Genomic DNA, 15,090 nt, shown 5'->3' with positions numbered 1-15,090 from the left:
TAGGGTTCCGAACAAAATGGGATGAGGCTTTCAAGGGGATGCTATGTGCCGTATGAGAACCTCCGGCCTGGCCCGATCAAGGAACCTGAGCCAGACACGCGACCTCACCCAACGGTTCTTCTCCAAGTAGTAGTAGTAGTAGTAATAGTAGTAGTAGTAGTAGTAGTAGTAGTAGTAGTAGTAGTAGTAGTTTCAAATTTCGACACAAGGCCAGCAATTCTGTGGGGAGGTGAATCTTTTAAAACCCTTGAAATCGCAAATATTACGAAGTTTTAGCGAAATCGTAATTCTCAGTTTATATAAAATTTTGGTAATTATTCAAAATAAATAAAATTATCACAAAAATATATTTGTTTCGTTGGGGTTTCAACTAAATCCAAACAACATTTATATTATGGAGGGAGCCAGGTGATGCGGAAATTTCGACGCCATTGCAATCCAGCTTTGAAACAATCGAAAGCTTTATGTCTCATCTACGCTGCCAATTCTGCTTGCTTATAAAATAGGAAATCTCTAGAAATTCCTAGTTTCAATTCTACCTCGAGAGCCAAATTTAGTCTTATTCTATTGTTTTATTTGCTAAGAAACTTTTTGTTATCGAAATATTATCAGACACAACACTAAAAGTAGCATGGCTCGTTTTATTTGAAAATTCTCTTCAAACTGTTTTGTTTTGTCTTTATTTACAATACACTGCTTTGAACATCTCTCAAATATTTACATAAGCAGTCATAATTACACGTTGTCGTAGTCTTTGAGAAAAGCAATGATGGAAAGTTCAAGAGGTCGAACGACTGGCACCACCAACACTTTAGAAACGGGAGAAGGTTCTGATATTGAACTGACGACCAAAGCTATAAAAGAACTTTGTAAGGACTTTAGCGCCCCAGCTACAAAAGGTCCGCAGTTGGTCGACCAAGGTAAAAACTCCCGCGACCGTTCATGGAGTCTCGACTGAGTCTCGACAACTTTGTGTATTTTTATTCCGATGGTATTAACCAACGATGATCTTTTATGGTCGAAATATTAAAAAGTAATAATAAATTGCTTCATTTCAAATTGTTAATATTGTCACACCAATATCTCCAAATAAGACTTTTCTCAAGTTCCACATGGAATTTTCTGTCTTTGTTGTTATCCAAATTCCAAAGATGGAAACCAGCGCGTTCTTCAGAGGAAGAATTTCACTTTTAGAAAATGGGAAACCAGTAAGAACAAGCAAATACAAGCATACACAAAGGGATACATAGATCTGTGTGTGTGCGCGTGTGTTTGTGTGTGCACATACACACACACACATGCATATGCATATACACGCAGATATATGCAACTATACACACAGACACATTAGCATACATTAAGATGTATAAACAAATAGATATATACACAAAGATATATAAATACACAAACATACACCCTCGCAAAAAGACATGCATAAACACACATACACAAATATACACATACAATAAATATATGCACACACACACATACGGAAATATATGCAAACGTATTGTGCAATTAATAAGAACGGCATAAACACACTCATGTTTGTATAAACACACGCACATACATACATTCATACATACACACACATACACATTTATCTACGTGCACACACGCGCGCGCGCACGTATACACTATTTAACTGATTGATTTCGATGTATTGAAAGAGACGTAAACACAGATCGATCCCTGATCGCTTCATCTGTTTTTATCTCATTAAGCGGAGAAGGAGAATGAGGAGGAGTGTGGTGGTGATGACGATGGAGGTGGGGATGTTAGTGACGGCGGCGGTGGGGATGGCGATGATGTTCTTAGCAATAATATTTGTTTTTGATGGCAGCGGAGATGAGGCTGCTGTGTTTGTGTCATTAATGTCAGTGGGGGGGGGGTAGTAGTAGTAGCAGTAGTAGTAGTAGTAGTAGTAGTAGTTGTTGTTGTTGTTGTTGTTGTTGTTGTTGTTGTTACTACAACAGCTAAAGTACGTTTGTAATCTTAATTTTCATTTTATTATTGTTGTTGTTGATGGTGATGACGACGACGACGATGATGATGATGATGGTTAGCGAAAAATGGATAATGGTGGAGTGGGGGTGGAGTGGTGGTGGTGGTGGTGGTGGTGGTGGTGGTGGTGGTGGTGGTGGTTTATTTTAACTTTCAACCGGAAGTGATATCATAGAACTAAAATAAAACCACAGGTCATCTGACCTCCATCTGATTTCCGGTGTTTCCCGCCCCTTTCCACCATTGACTTTTAATTAATATTGCTAGATAATTAATAACGATTCCTTGAAGTGTGGCGAGGGAGGTGCCGAGGGATAGCGGGGGTGGCGAGGGATGGCGGGGAGTGGCGAGGGATGACGAGGGATGGCGGAGTGAAAGAAGGAGAGGTGGGGGTAGGGCGTGTACGGCGCCGGACAAAATGATTTTGTTCATACCTCACTGTTGTTGTTGTTGTTGTTGTTTAGCATGCTCCCCCTCCATTCCCAGACTAGCTTTGGTCGACCAAACATAAGACCATTCCGACCATGACCATCACGTCTTTTTCCTAAACACTGGGGTTAAACAACAACGCAAACATATCCACACACATCTCTCCTCACACACACACACACACAACAGCATATCTTTTTTTTTTCCCGTCCCACTTAATTTACATTAAATACCTCCAATTAACTATTTCATTAATTAAGCTCTCTCTCTCTCCCTCTCCAATCTCTCTCTCTCTCTCTCCAATCTCTCTCTCTCTCTCTCTCCAATCTCTCTCCTCCTTCCTCTCTCTCTCTCTCTCTCTCTCTCCAATCTCTCTCTCTCTCTCTCTCTCTCTCTCTCTCTTTACTATAAATATCTCGAAATCACTCATTTTCTTTTAAAGTCACTTTTGCGGGGGTTTTTTCATCCTCTTCATCAGCAGCAGCATCACTATATCACCATCACCAACAGCAGCAACAACAACAACAACAGCAGCAGTATTTTCATCGTTGCCATCATCATCATCATCAGCATCATCGTCGTCGTCGTCATCATTATCACCATTATTACTATGTCTTCGTCGTTGTTATTGATGCTTTGTTTAATGCGAACTGTTCCAAATCTCACCCAGAAACCTCAAGAAACGGCAGATTAGATGAGGTTATTATTGTCGGTGTTATTTAAGAGAAGCAAAATATATTTGCAGTGAAAAGGAAAACAAATACTGAGAATTAAGATTTCGTGAAAACTTTGCGATTTCAAAACTTTTAAAAGATTCGATTATTTTTCAGGTTAACAAAGTTTCTCTTGGAGTGTGGGCAGGACTCATGAGACCAATATTTTGTCGTTTGTTTGTTGCGGGTAGACAGAAGGTGCCATGGTTGCAATTTTCAATGAAAATCGAGATTGTATTAACCCTGGACCGTTTTCTTATCTCAGGAAGCATCATTCGGTCTGTGACTGCTTTTCGGTGATACACATGATGCATTTTCATCAGCCTTCGTATTTTGACATCAACTTTGTTGATCTCAGAGACGGACCAGTTTATTACATTGAATGTGTGTGTGTGTGTGTGTGTGTGTGTGTGTGTGTGTGTGTGTGTGTGTGTGTGTGTGTGTGTGTGTGTGTGTGTGTGTGTGTGTGTGTGATTGGCCAACGCGTTTATGGCCTCGATTTTGTTTCTGGCATTCATCTCGGTTTTCAGAATTGCTCTTAATCATCGGAAGCACTCCTTCTTTAGCTCTTCGCTCATTAATGAGTGTTTAATCCTGTCTCCTTTACATACTTCTGGATACTTATAACCGCCCTGGGGCTCTAATTCATTTTATCTCGGTGTTTCTATCCTGAGTGATGTTGCATGTGTTTCATAGTCCCCCCCCCCTTGCTAAATGTATCTTTGGCGCATTTGTCAAACCCAAATTCCATTTCGATGCTATCACTAAATTGTTTGGCTGTGTGTAGGAATGCTTGCAGTTGCTGGTCGTTTTTTTGCAAACAATTTCAAGTCGTCCATGGAGAGGAGACGGTTAATTGTTTTTCCATCCACCTTGTATCTAGAATTTGCTTCATCCAAGAGTTTGCTAAGAAGAAACGGTGCCAACAAAGGAGACAATGAGTCGCCTCGAAACAGTCAACGAGCAATACTGACTTGTCCAGTGTTTGTATCTTTAGTGTCGATATTGCGGATTAGTGTCGTTTTCCAAAGTTTCGTGGCGTGAGATCAAAATTCCTGGTTACTGGAATTTATCCAGCTGTGAGGAAAACTCTCAGAGCCATTCCTGTAGACAATCCAGGCCATTAAGATATGTTCTTCCCTTGTTCTGACAATCTTCAAGAATCATTTTATTAAAAGCCGATCCTGGCATCCATAAGACTCTCGTTTACATCTTTCTTGTTCATTATTATTATCATTATTATATACATTAAGACTGCGCACATAGAGAGAGAGAGATACACACACAATAATGACATCAAGCTGTTGTACACAAGGCTGAGCCTTTCTACACATATTCATATATGAGAATGTATACATACATAGAAGCAGGTATATACATTCATATACACATATACATGTATACATACACACACATAAACAGGCACGCACAAACACATTTACATAACTACATACGTACATACGCACAAAAGATATATATTACATATACATATATATATATACATACATGTATATGTGTATATGTAACACCCATTAACACACACATATACACACACACCGTTATACACATATGTACGCTCTTGTACACAAACTGATAGACAGACAGGCAGACAGATAGATAGATAGATAGATAGATAGATAGATAGATAGATAGATAGATAGATAGATAGACAGACAGACAGACAGACAGGCAGACAGACAGACAGACAGACAGATAGATAGATACATTTCTTTTATTAGCCACACAGGGCTCAACGAAGATGGGACAAATACAATGTAGAGCTTTTCTTTTTGGGAGGGGGAAGGAAGGAAAAAAAAAAAAAAAAAAAAAAAATGGGTGGTGTCGATCAAAAGGGATCGTAGGAAGGGAAAAAGGGGCAGTTCGATCAAAAGGGATCGAAAAAAAAAGAAAAGGAAAGGCCGATCAATAGGGATCGTGTATCACACAGTAATGTTCTCGTGTAAAAAGAGGGGAGGACAGTTTAGGTTTAGCCGTGGAAGGAAAAGCCCACGGAAAAGACCACGGTAACCTTGGTCAATATTCTCATTGAAGAAACTATAACAGTAAGTGACTCTCTTTTGCCTTTTTGTTTTATTTTTTTTTCTTGTTCATAGGGTTATGCTCAAGATGGCTCCGTCGTTCACACGTGCCATCCTTGCTACATTCACCCATCTTTTTTTGAAGCATTCACTAGACAAGACTTCCCTTTCTACTCTCAACTTCCTCTTCAGGTGATACTTGAAGAAGTTGATGAGAGATTGCCCAGAGAGGAAAGTCTTTGTCTCTAGACCTTTCAGACGCGTCCACCATACACATTCTTTCGCCATAGCCACAAGTACGATGAAAATAGCTCTTCCTTCCCGTTTAAAGGAAGGAGGCGCGACAATATTCACGATAGACTCGGCTGATAGACCGACTCGTCCCACACGCGATAGCAGTTGTTCGACGTAAGCCCACAGCTCGGAAATGGTGGGACACTGTACGAGTGCGTGCAGAACGGTTTCGTCGCTCTGCCGGCATCTCGGACAGGTCGGCCCCGTGTTTCTCGAGCCATGCCTGTAGAGCTTATCCCGAACGGGTAGTGCTTCTCGATAGCACTGCCAGGCCAGGGATCTCTGGAAGTTGTCCATAGGTCCCGGCCCGAAGGTCGTCTTAAACAGGCGGGTCAGGTATTCCTCGTCGACGCCCAGGTTCGCCCCGAGATCGTCGTCGTACCTTCCCTCCACTAATCCACTATAGAATGCGTTAGTTGTGATGCAGTCGCTCAAGGTTGACCCGGGTTGTTGGAGTTGCCGAAGAGCAGCGCGACACTCGCGGTGCCATTCGCCCTTCCTCGGCCTCTTCTTGATCCATGACTGCAGTTCGGTCATGGAGACGAGCTGCGGGAAAGCGCGCCGCACAAACGGTGACCACACCTGTTCACCGCTGTCTACGTAGAGCCGGAGATGTCGCAGTCTCAGCGCGTGTCTGCGCATCATCAACCACGGCATGCCCAGTCCTCCTTTTAACGGGTGTTGGCAGCAAACGGATCGCCTAACCATCGGAACGCTTCCTTTCCACAAGAAGCGGAAGAGGATGCGCTCCAGTTTGGTGATGGTAGGGTCGGGACAAGGAACGACGGTCAGGCGGTAGTAGATGACGGACGCGATGTACGTGTTCGCCACCTCCGCCCGACCTTTCAGGGAAAGCTTCCTCTCGGCCCATTGCCGGGCTAGAGTGGCCACCCTTCTCGTTATCTCGTCCCAGTTCTTCTCCGTTTGGAGGTCTGGACCAAACCAGACCCCGAGCATCTCAACCGGACCGTCAGTCCAACGTCCCACGACGGAGGCGCTACTTGACGGCATGGGGTTGCTTCTCCAGGTGCCGAGCCGCAAGCCCACTGACTTATCCCGGTTGATTTTCGCTCCCGTTACCGCTTCGTAGTCTCTCAGTGTCTCGCCGACAAGCTCGATGTGCTTTTGGCTAGACACTATGACGGTGACGTCGTCCGCGTATGCCGACACGCTCGTCCCGCATCCCAGATAGATAGATAGATAGATAGATAGATAGATAGATAGATAGATAGACAGGCAGATAGATAGATAAGCAGAGATATACAAACACACCCCAACCACACACCCCAACCACACACCCCAACCACACACCCCAACCACACATCCGCACTCCCACCCACACAAGCACCCTCCTACATAATACACTCACTTCTATAACGATGTCGTCATCCGAATACTTTCGAACCCTTGCGAAAATCCTAAACCCCGACTCAAGAGATGGGAATGTCTGTGGTTTCATGTTATTGTTCGGGTCATCCTATCCCTTGTTTTCACTAATGCACAAGCACATACATACATGGGGGGGGGGGGTGCGTCTCCTGTTGCACATCCTACATGCTATGACACATCGCAATGTTGTTGATATTGTTGTTGTTTGTTTGTTTGTTTGTTTGTTTGTGGTGGTGGCGGTGGTGGTGGTGGTGTGCATAGTTTGGATCATACTTGGAGTATCTCAGCACGTGAATGTTCTTGTTTAGACAGACAAATAAACAGAAAGGTAGATGCAGGGATGAAAACGAGGTTTTATATACACACATAAATGCACACACACACATACATACCTACATACATACACACACATACACACACATACACACACATACATACACACACACATACATACATACATACATACATACATACATACACTTTACAAGAATTCTGAGAGAACGTGAAACATTTCGTTTTTGGTATATTTCAAAGTCTTCGATTTTTTCCAAAAGGGATTTTCAACCCAATATTTACATATTATTATTTATATTTTTATAGTATTGCTCACTGAAGGTGCATGGCTCAGTGGTTAGAGTGTCGAGCTTACGCTCGTGAGGTTGTGAGTTCGATTCCAGGACCGGGCTGCAAGTTGTGTTCTTGAGCAAGACACTTTATTTGTTGGGTGGCGATGAATACTTTTATGTTCTGTGAGTTTAAATACGTCTGATTTCTGAAAGACAGAAACAAAGAGGGAAGAATTGACCCAGTGCATCACTGGTACTTTATTTATCGACCCCGAAAGAATAAACATAAATTTAAGTTAACTTCAGTCAGTTTTGATCTTAAGATGTAAAGAGCTGAAACTAATACCACGAGGCAGATGTGTGGGGGAGGAGCACACGTGTGTCTGTGTGTACATGCATAAATCTAAGGTCGAAGATACATGCGCGCGCATGTTTTTTGCGCGTGTGTGTGTGTGTGTGTGTGTGTACATGTATGTATGTATGTATGTCTAAACGAGGAGGAGGAAGAAAATACGAGAGAGAGAGAGAGAGCGAGGCCAAATGGAGCTTTTAAATCATCTTCAATTAATTTAACTAATTAAATGACATCTTTATTTCCGATACAATGTCTCCTCCTCCCCCAGTCCGCACACACACTTCAAATCCCAACAAATATATGTCACTATGTTTGTGTGTATACATAAGCGAGCCAAATTGTAGAGAGAGAGAGAGAGAGAGCTGGCTATATATAATGCATCCGAACCTCCCTAGTTGACATATATAAAGTGCTATATAATCACAGCAGGAGTGTATATGAATAAAACTTGAGTGTAAAGTATTTGTAAAACTAACTCTCTCTCTCTCTCTCTCTCTCTCTCTCTCTCTCTCTCTCTCTCTCTCTCTCTCTCTCTCTCTCTCTCTCTCTCTCTCTTTCTCACACACATTCGCGCGCGCTTACACACCTAAATTGGTAACATCTTATATTCTCATTTATATCGTCTGTTTAGTTTCATTTGTTTTGTGTATGAACGTGGGTGCGTATGGGATTTGGTATGTGACGTGTGTATGTGCGGGAATGTATGTACACACACACACACACACATGCATACATATATATATATATATATATATATATATATATATATATATATATATATATATACGTGTATAAAGGATGACCACTAGGTGCACATCCATATTCAATTTATCACCCTATCTATCTATCTATATATATATATATATATGTGTGTGTGTGTGTATGGACAGACAGACAGACAGACAGACAGACAGATAGATAGATAGATAGATAGATAGATAGATAGATAGAAGAATAGAGAGATTGATAGATTGCCCATCGGCTGGAACTATACAATAAGATTCTTCTTCTTCTCACGTCCGTTCATATTCCTGTTGACAGTTAGGCCGTCATCCCTGTATAAGCCTGCTTCTAAAAAACAGTCTTCTATTTGTAAATGTTGTGTATAAACCCATAAGCGCGCATTAATTCTGCTCCATCGTACGTGACCATCGGCACATCGAACAAAGGAACTTGACCCAGGCTGAGTCGTTGTCAAAAAACAAAGATGTCCTGGCGTACGGGATGTTGTCGCTGTCTGTGTCGCTTACCACTCAACAAAATCAAGTGTTTTAAGCAGTAGCGGGAAGGTTATCACTTTTTCATAGAATTCATATATATTTGTACTCTGCAACATTAATAGAGTTCTGCATCAGATGATCTGACCTTTTTTTTACTTTGGTACATAGATTATCGATATCCATTTGTTAAACAGCTAAATTACTGGTCATAAACTAAACAACAACAGTGGTACACCAGCATGGCCACAGTCAGATGACTAATCTTAAAGAATAGCGTACACTCACACACACACACACATGCATTCACACACAGATACATAGTATATCTGTAAATATAAGTTCCACAAAGCAGCGTTATGATGCTCGAGTACACTCGAACGTGTGAAGACCCACCGCTACGAAAGTAGTCCCCTTCGAGACGAGCTTCTAAAATATGACTCTACTTGAATAGATTTTATTCAATGCGTCTTCAAAATTATTGTGCTTTTGCCAGTGAATTTGTGAAAAGGTGACAAGAATGGTTGGAGTAAATGGATTCACTCTGAGTTTATGTTCATGTTTTCTACACTTCAGCAATGAATGACAACTACGGTTACGGCGTCCGCGCTATCCAACGCGCTTGCTCCCTCAAGTTGGGCATTGGTCAAACTTGCAAGTTGGACTTTTGGGCCGCAGGTAGAAACAGTAATTTGCCTACTGAAGTTTTTAGGGCCGACCGTTGGGTAGGGTTAGCATTTGTGTGGGAGCATGGTGAACTCGTTGGTCGTGCAACCCACCCCGAATGAATGGCGCTGCATGTACAAGCACCTATATTAAGTGTGCGTCTGTAGATTTGGACAAGGATTTGTTCCTTTGACGATTAGAGTAAATCTGGCTCCTTGGGATTCCTGCATGGGTTCAGGTTGCAGAATCTCCTTTATCAAGAAAGCTACATCATTCATACATCCACATGTGTTGTGCATTATCCATACTTTTATCGCATTTCACTGTTTTTTGTCTTTCGTTCCATCTTTTATGTAAACCCACGCACAAATTGTAACCGGTCCTTGTAATGTCTCTCGCATCTCTACCCCTATGGCACCTGAAAGAAACCATCATCATCATCATCATCACTACCGTTGCTGTTGTTGTTGTTGTTATCAAGTTGTTGTGGGATGACATCCCTCAACATTTCAATGTCCTCCCCTCCTCTCCCCCGCTCGCCCTGACTGGTGAGGTTGACGTGGTTGTTGTTGTTCAGCTTAAAGCTTCTGGAAACCAATTTTTGCGGGGTTCGGGGGGGGGGGGAAGACACACGGCGGAGGTGGTGGGGAGCGTGTGGGCGGAAAAAAGAATTCCAGGGTTCCACAGTTATGAAAGGGAAAGATTTGTCAACGTGGGGCGGGGTGGGGGAGAGGATTGGTAAAGTTTGGTGATTATACAGACGTTGAGTAAGGGGTGGAGTAAGAGTCGGGTTAATCTGTTGGATTTGGGACTGAATTACACACAACATAGCAATGAAGTTACGAAGAGAACGACATAGGAAGGAGAGAAGCGAGGAAGAGAGGCGGAAAACGATGGATCGAGAAAAAGAGTGTTTCTTTTTGTTGCTGTTGTTGTTGCCAGAGTTGCTCTTCTTGTTGTTCTTGTTCTTGTTCTGGTTGTCCAACTGATATATATTATCAAAGGCGTTCCAGCCCTGACCACTCCATAAACGCAAGGAACCTAAAGAACCGGTAGAGTGCGTGAGTTGAGTGCCACTTGGTTACTATTTCTAGCCGGTCAAGTGTTTATATCCAGGCTCCCTTGTTGCCCCAGTTGGTTTGAGTGTTGGTGGATCAAAAATAGAAAGAATATATATATACTTATACGTGAGTGTGTGTGTTTATATGTATGTGCATATATATATATATATATATATATATATATATATATATATATATATATATATATATATATATATCTTTTATCTTTTACTTGTTTCAGTTATTTGACTGCGGCCATGCTAGGGCATATATATGCTCTTACATATAGATATATGTGTATGTATATATGTATGCGAGTATGCATATACATATATATATATATATACATACGTACATACATACATGTATATATATACACTCACCAATGTGTGTGTGTTAACGCACTCCATTACATAGAGATAACCCAGAACTAACAGTAACCCCCTCCCCCTCCCAATTCCCCACCTTCAAAATAAAATATAAAAATAAATATATATCAACATAAATAGAAAAACCAGCAATCTTTTGCACCTTTTGGCTCTGAAATTCCCATTGAGGCCCATCACTGGAACAACAACAACGATGACTAGGATGATGATGATGATGATGATGATGATGAGGAGGAGGAGGAGGAGGAGGAGGAGGAGGAGGAGGAATTTTGATATTGCTATGAAAAGAAAGGAACAGAAAGAGAGAGAGAGAGAGAGACTTGCGAAAGAAACGGAGAAAGAGTGAGAAGAAAGAGGAAATGCGTGAGTGGAAGAGAGAAGGAGTCACATAGAGAGACAGAGAGAGAAGGAGAGAGAGACAGAGAGATTGGAGTGAGGGAAACAATGACATCTATAAAGGAAGTCGTTGTCAGTTTGAATAAGTTTCGACAAACAAGATGGCGACGATTAACCTAATTTAACGTTAATTTCAAAATCAAAACTAACAATGTTGTAAACGATCTCTCTCTCTCTCTCTCTCTCTCTTTAAGTCTCTCCCGAGAGAGAAGGAGAGAGCGAGATGGGGAGGGCAATATTGTACTCAATATCGTAGTAAAAATATAGTTGTCTATTTTAGTTGGTCCAGATTAAGAGGCCACTGGAACAGGTCGTGTGCGCGCGCGTGTGTGCGAAGGCGCGGGGTTCTAGTGATTAGGGTACCGCACTCACGGTCCGAAGTTCGCGTATTCGATAGTCTTCTCATAGAGTGATACATTGATATGTATACATGTGTGTGTGCGTGCGTAAGAGAACAGGCGAATGAGTCACCTGGTACAATTGCTATAACTGCTTCGTTGGGTGTCTTTATTGTGACGTAAGCATAATACAATGGATTAGATCGTGTAATACGTTACGTGACTCCCAACTCATCAGGCTACCAAATAAACAAGTGAGCAATGACTTGTCAATTAATCAACCAATCATGAACGAGTGCAATCTCTAATCAGAATTACCAGCCTTTAAGAAATTTAAAAGTGGTTGTGTCCCCAATCTAGAGCGGTGGATACTGGAATAGGATCGTAAATATAAGGACAGTTAAAGGCATTAACATCCTAATGAAGTTGTTCATCCCAGCGAACTAACCAACAAAGGCCATTTGTGACAGAATTTACTCGGATACAGAAGATTGTAGGCGCCATGCTTGACATTTGACCCAATCAAAACAGGTTTAAAGGAATCTGTCAATTCTGTTCTAAAAGTCATTTATTGTACTTTAAAATCAGCGGTAATGGTTTATGCATTTAATTAAGCTTGATAACATTGTTCTGAATGAAAACTGACCGAACTAATACATTATTAGCATCATTTAATGAAGATGCTGCTAATTATAATACAGGAACAAGAAGAATTTAGGGCAAACGCGCGGCACCTCAAAAGCGCAGCTCCTCCAGAATTTCGCAGAGCACTTAGCTAATCTGTGCTTTCGCCTTGAATTCTTCTTTTCCCTGTATTCTCTTGGTTCGGTAATATTCCTTCAGAACACTTCATTCACAACACCACCACCCCGACAACAACGTCGCAATAACAATGCAGTTTATAGCAGAATCCTCTTGGTAGCCGGTCGACTGCATCCGCGACTCTTTTCCGGGCTTGTGTGTATAGAGGGAAATAGAGAAGAAGAAATCCCCAAGCCAGAGCCCTGGACCTAACGTTTGCAATAAAGGGTTTTCTTAAATGACCCGAAAGGAATCAGATGGCAATGCTTGACTTACGATGCGTTTCAAAGGAAAGATCCCTTCAATGGGATTCTGCGAAGATCCCGTCTACCAAACTTCCCTCACAAGACTTTAATCGAAATGAGTATACGATGGAAGAAACTTGTCGAAGGTACCGAGGGTACATAAATCGTGATTTCGCATGTATTATGGACTAACATAGAGCAGGGGTCACAATGGATCGAGGGCAACACAAGTCGTGCTAAGTTTCTGCTATCCATGTCTATGAAACGAAATGCATCGACCCGTAATACCAAAATGCCGGGTCATTAGTTACGATGTGATTTGTGTGACCAAAACAGCGCGAAAGACTTTTTAACTCAAATTTGTTAAGCTGTGAATAAATTCAGGCCTTTCTAAGAAAGTGGAGATGGGCGAAATTTAAGGGACATTTGACTGTTATCTCAAGCATGTCGAGCGACTACTCAGGTCGAGGTGTAAATAAATGCCACAGGTAAGTACAGCTGCTGAAACTTAAGTTACAGAAGATCTGCCGAATTAAGGAATTTTAAATTTCTTCAAGGCAGGAAATAAGGAATTCAAAGAGATTATGGAGATTAGGAGAGATTAGGAAGTTGTAGAGACAGCAGATAATTCCAGATGAATGAGGAAGAGAGTGTTTTGAGCCAAAGATAGATACCAGACGTCTTTGCTGATGAAATCCAGGTAAAAATAGGAGTTGAAGGGAGAATGGATTCTCCGACAACAAAAACAAAGTAAAGGGGCGGGGTGGCATAAAAACGTAACTGAGACAGTAGAAAGCGTAGAGAAAGAGCCGGTTTCTAACCTAGATCCAAGATCAAATACTGGGGTCGATTTGTTCGACTAAAACCCTTCAAGTCAGTGCCCCAGCATGGCCGCATTCCATTGACTGAAACAAGTACAACGAAGAAAGAAAGAAACAAACGAAGAAAACTTAAATTAACGAACAAATTGATTTTCAAGGGAAGTAACTCTTTCCATCTACCTAAGTTTTATAGCTAAAGTTTTCTACCCTGAAAACAAACCCACCTAGGTGAATAGTTTAAACTTCCGTTTCGCAATTACAAGGACCCGAGTTCGATTTCATCATGTGGCATCTTGAGCAAATCTTACTAATCATTATTTCATGCCGACATAAGCTTTTTACAACAAAATTGGGTAAATAGAAACTGTGCGGAATCCTGTCGGATGGGGTTTATTTGTACTCTATTGCTAGAACCTTGTCTGAAAAATAGTGTCATTTAATCCTGCCTGAAAATTCTTTTCTAATCTAGGCACAAGGCCCAAAATTTTAGGAGAAGTGGTCAGTCGATTAGATTGACTCCAGTATGCAACTGGTACTTAATTTATCAACCCCGAAAGGATGAAAGGCAGTTTGATGTGTCCTAGCATATGTGCTACTTCTTTTAGTTTTCGTATTTTCCAGTGGTGTTCTCTGTCTATTATTTTAAATTCATCCCACAGGGGGAGGTGGTCTCCATTTTTCCATGCATGATCAACTATACCCGATTTATCAATATCTCCCCGTGTCATAGCTTTGCGATGTTCCTCTACCCTTATTTTGAGGGGGCGACATGTTTCGCCTTTGTATAACCTACCACAGCTACATGGGATGGAGTACACACAGTTCTTAGTCATATTCTCTTCTATTGGTGGTTTTACTCGAAGGAGATATTTGCGAAGTGTTGTATTACCCTTGAATACTGTCCTGATGTCATATGGGCCGCATATCTTTTGTATCTTTTCGGAGAGGCCTTTCACATAGGGTAGACAGTGGACAGTTTATCGGTTTCATCCTCTCTTTTCTTCATAATTGGCGTGGAGAGTATGCTTTTGGGGTAGTTATTACTTAATAGATTGTTAATGAGCTTAATAGATTAATAGCCTTAACTCTATTACCCCCCCCCCCACGCTCCGGAGTTCTACTGCGCAGTCGGGCTAGGACTCAATATCGTGGTTCTCCATGCAGCTGTGGTTGGTTTATACAAAGGCAAAACATTTCGCCCCCTCAAAATAAGGGTAGAGGAGCATCGCAAAGAAAGAAAGAAAGAAAGAAAGAAAGAAACTGAATTAAAATACGAAGTCAAAATTTCAGATTTCCGCTCAACACATTCGGGTTTCTGTCTCCTAACAAGTAACAGCCTGGCACGCCACTACCAGCGCCGCCTTAGC

The sequence above is a fragment of the Octopus bimaculoides genome, chromosome 15 (genome assembly GCF_046866305.1).
Source record: "Octopus bimaculoides isolate indiv1 chromosome 15, ASM4686630v1, whole genome shotgun sequence".
NCBI lineage: Eukaryota > Metazoa > Mollusca > Cephalopoda > Octopoda > Octopodidae > Octopus > Octopus bimaculoides.
The sequence above is the reverse complement of the archived record's forward strand: the minus strand, read 5'-3'. Positions refer to the sequence as shown.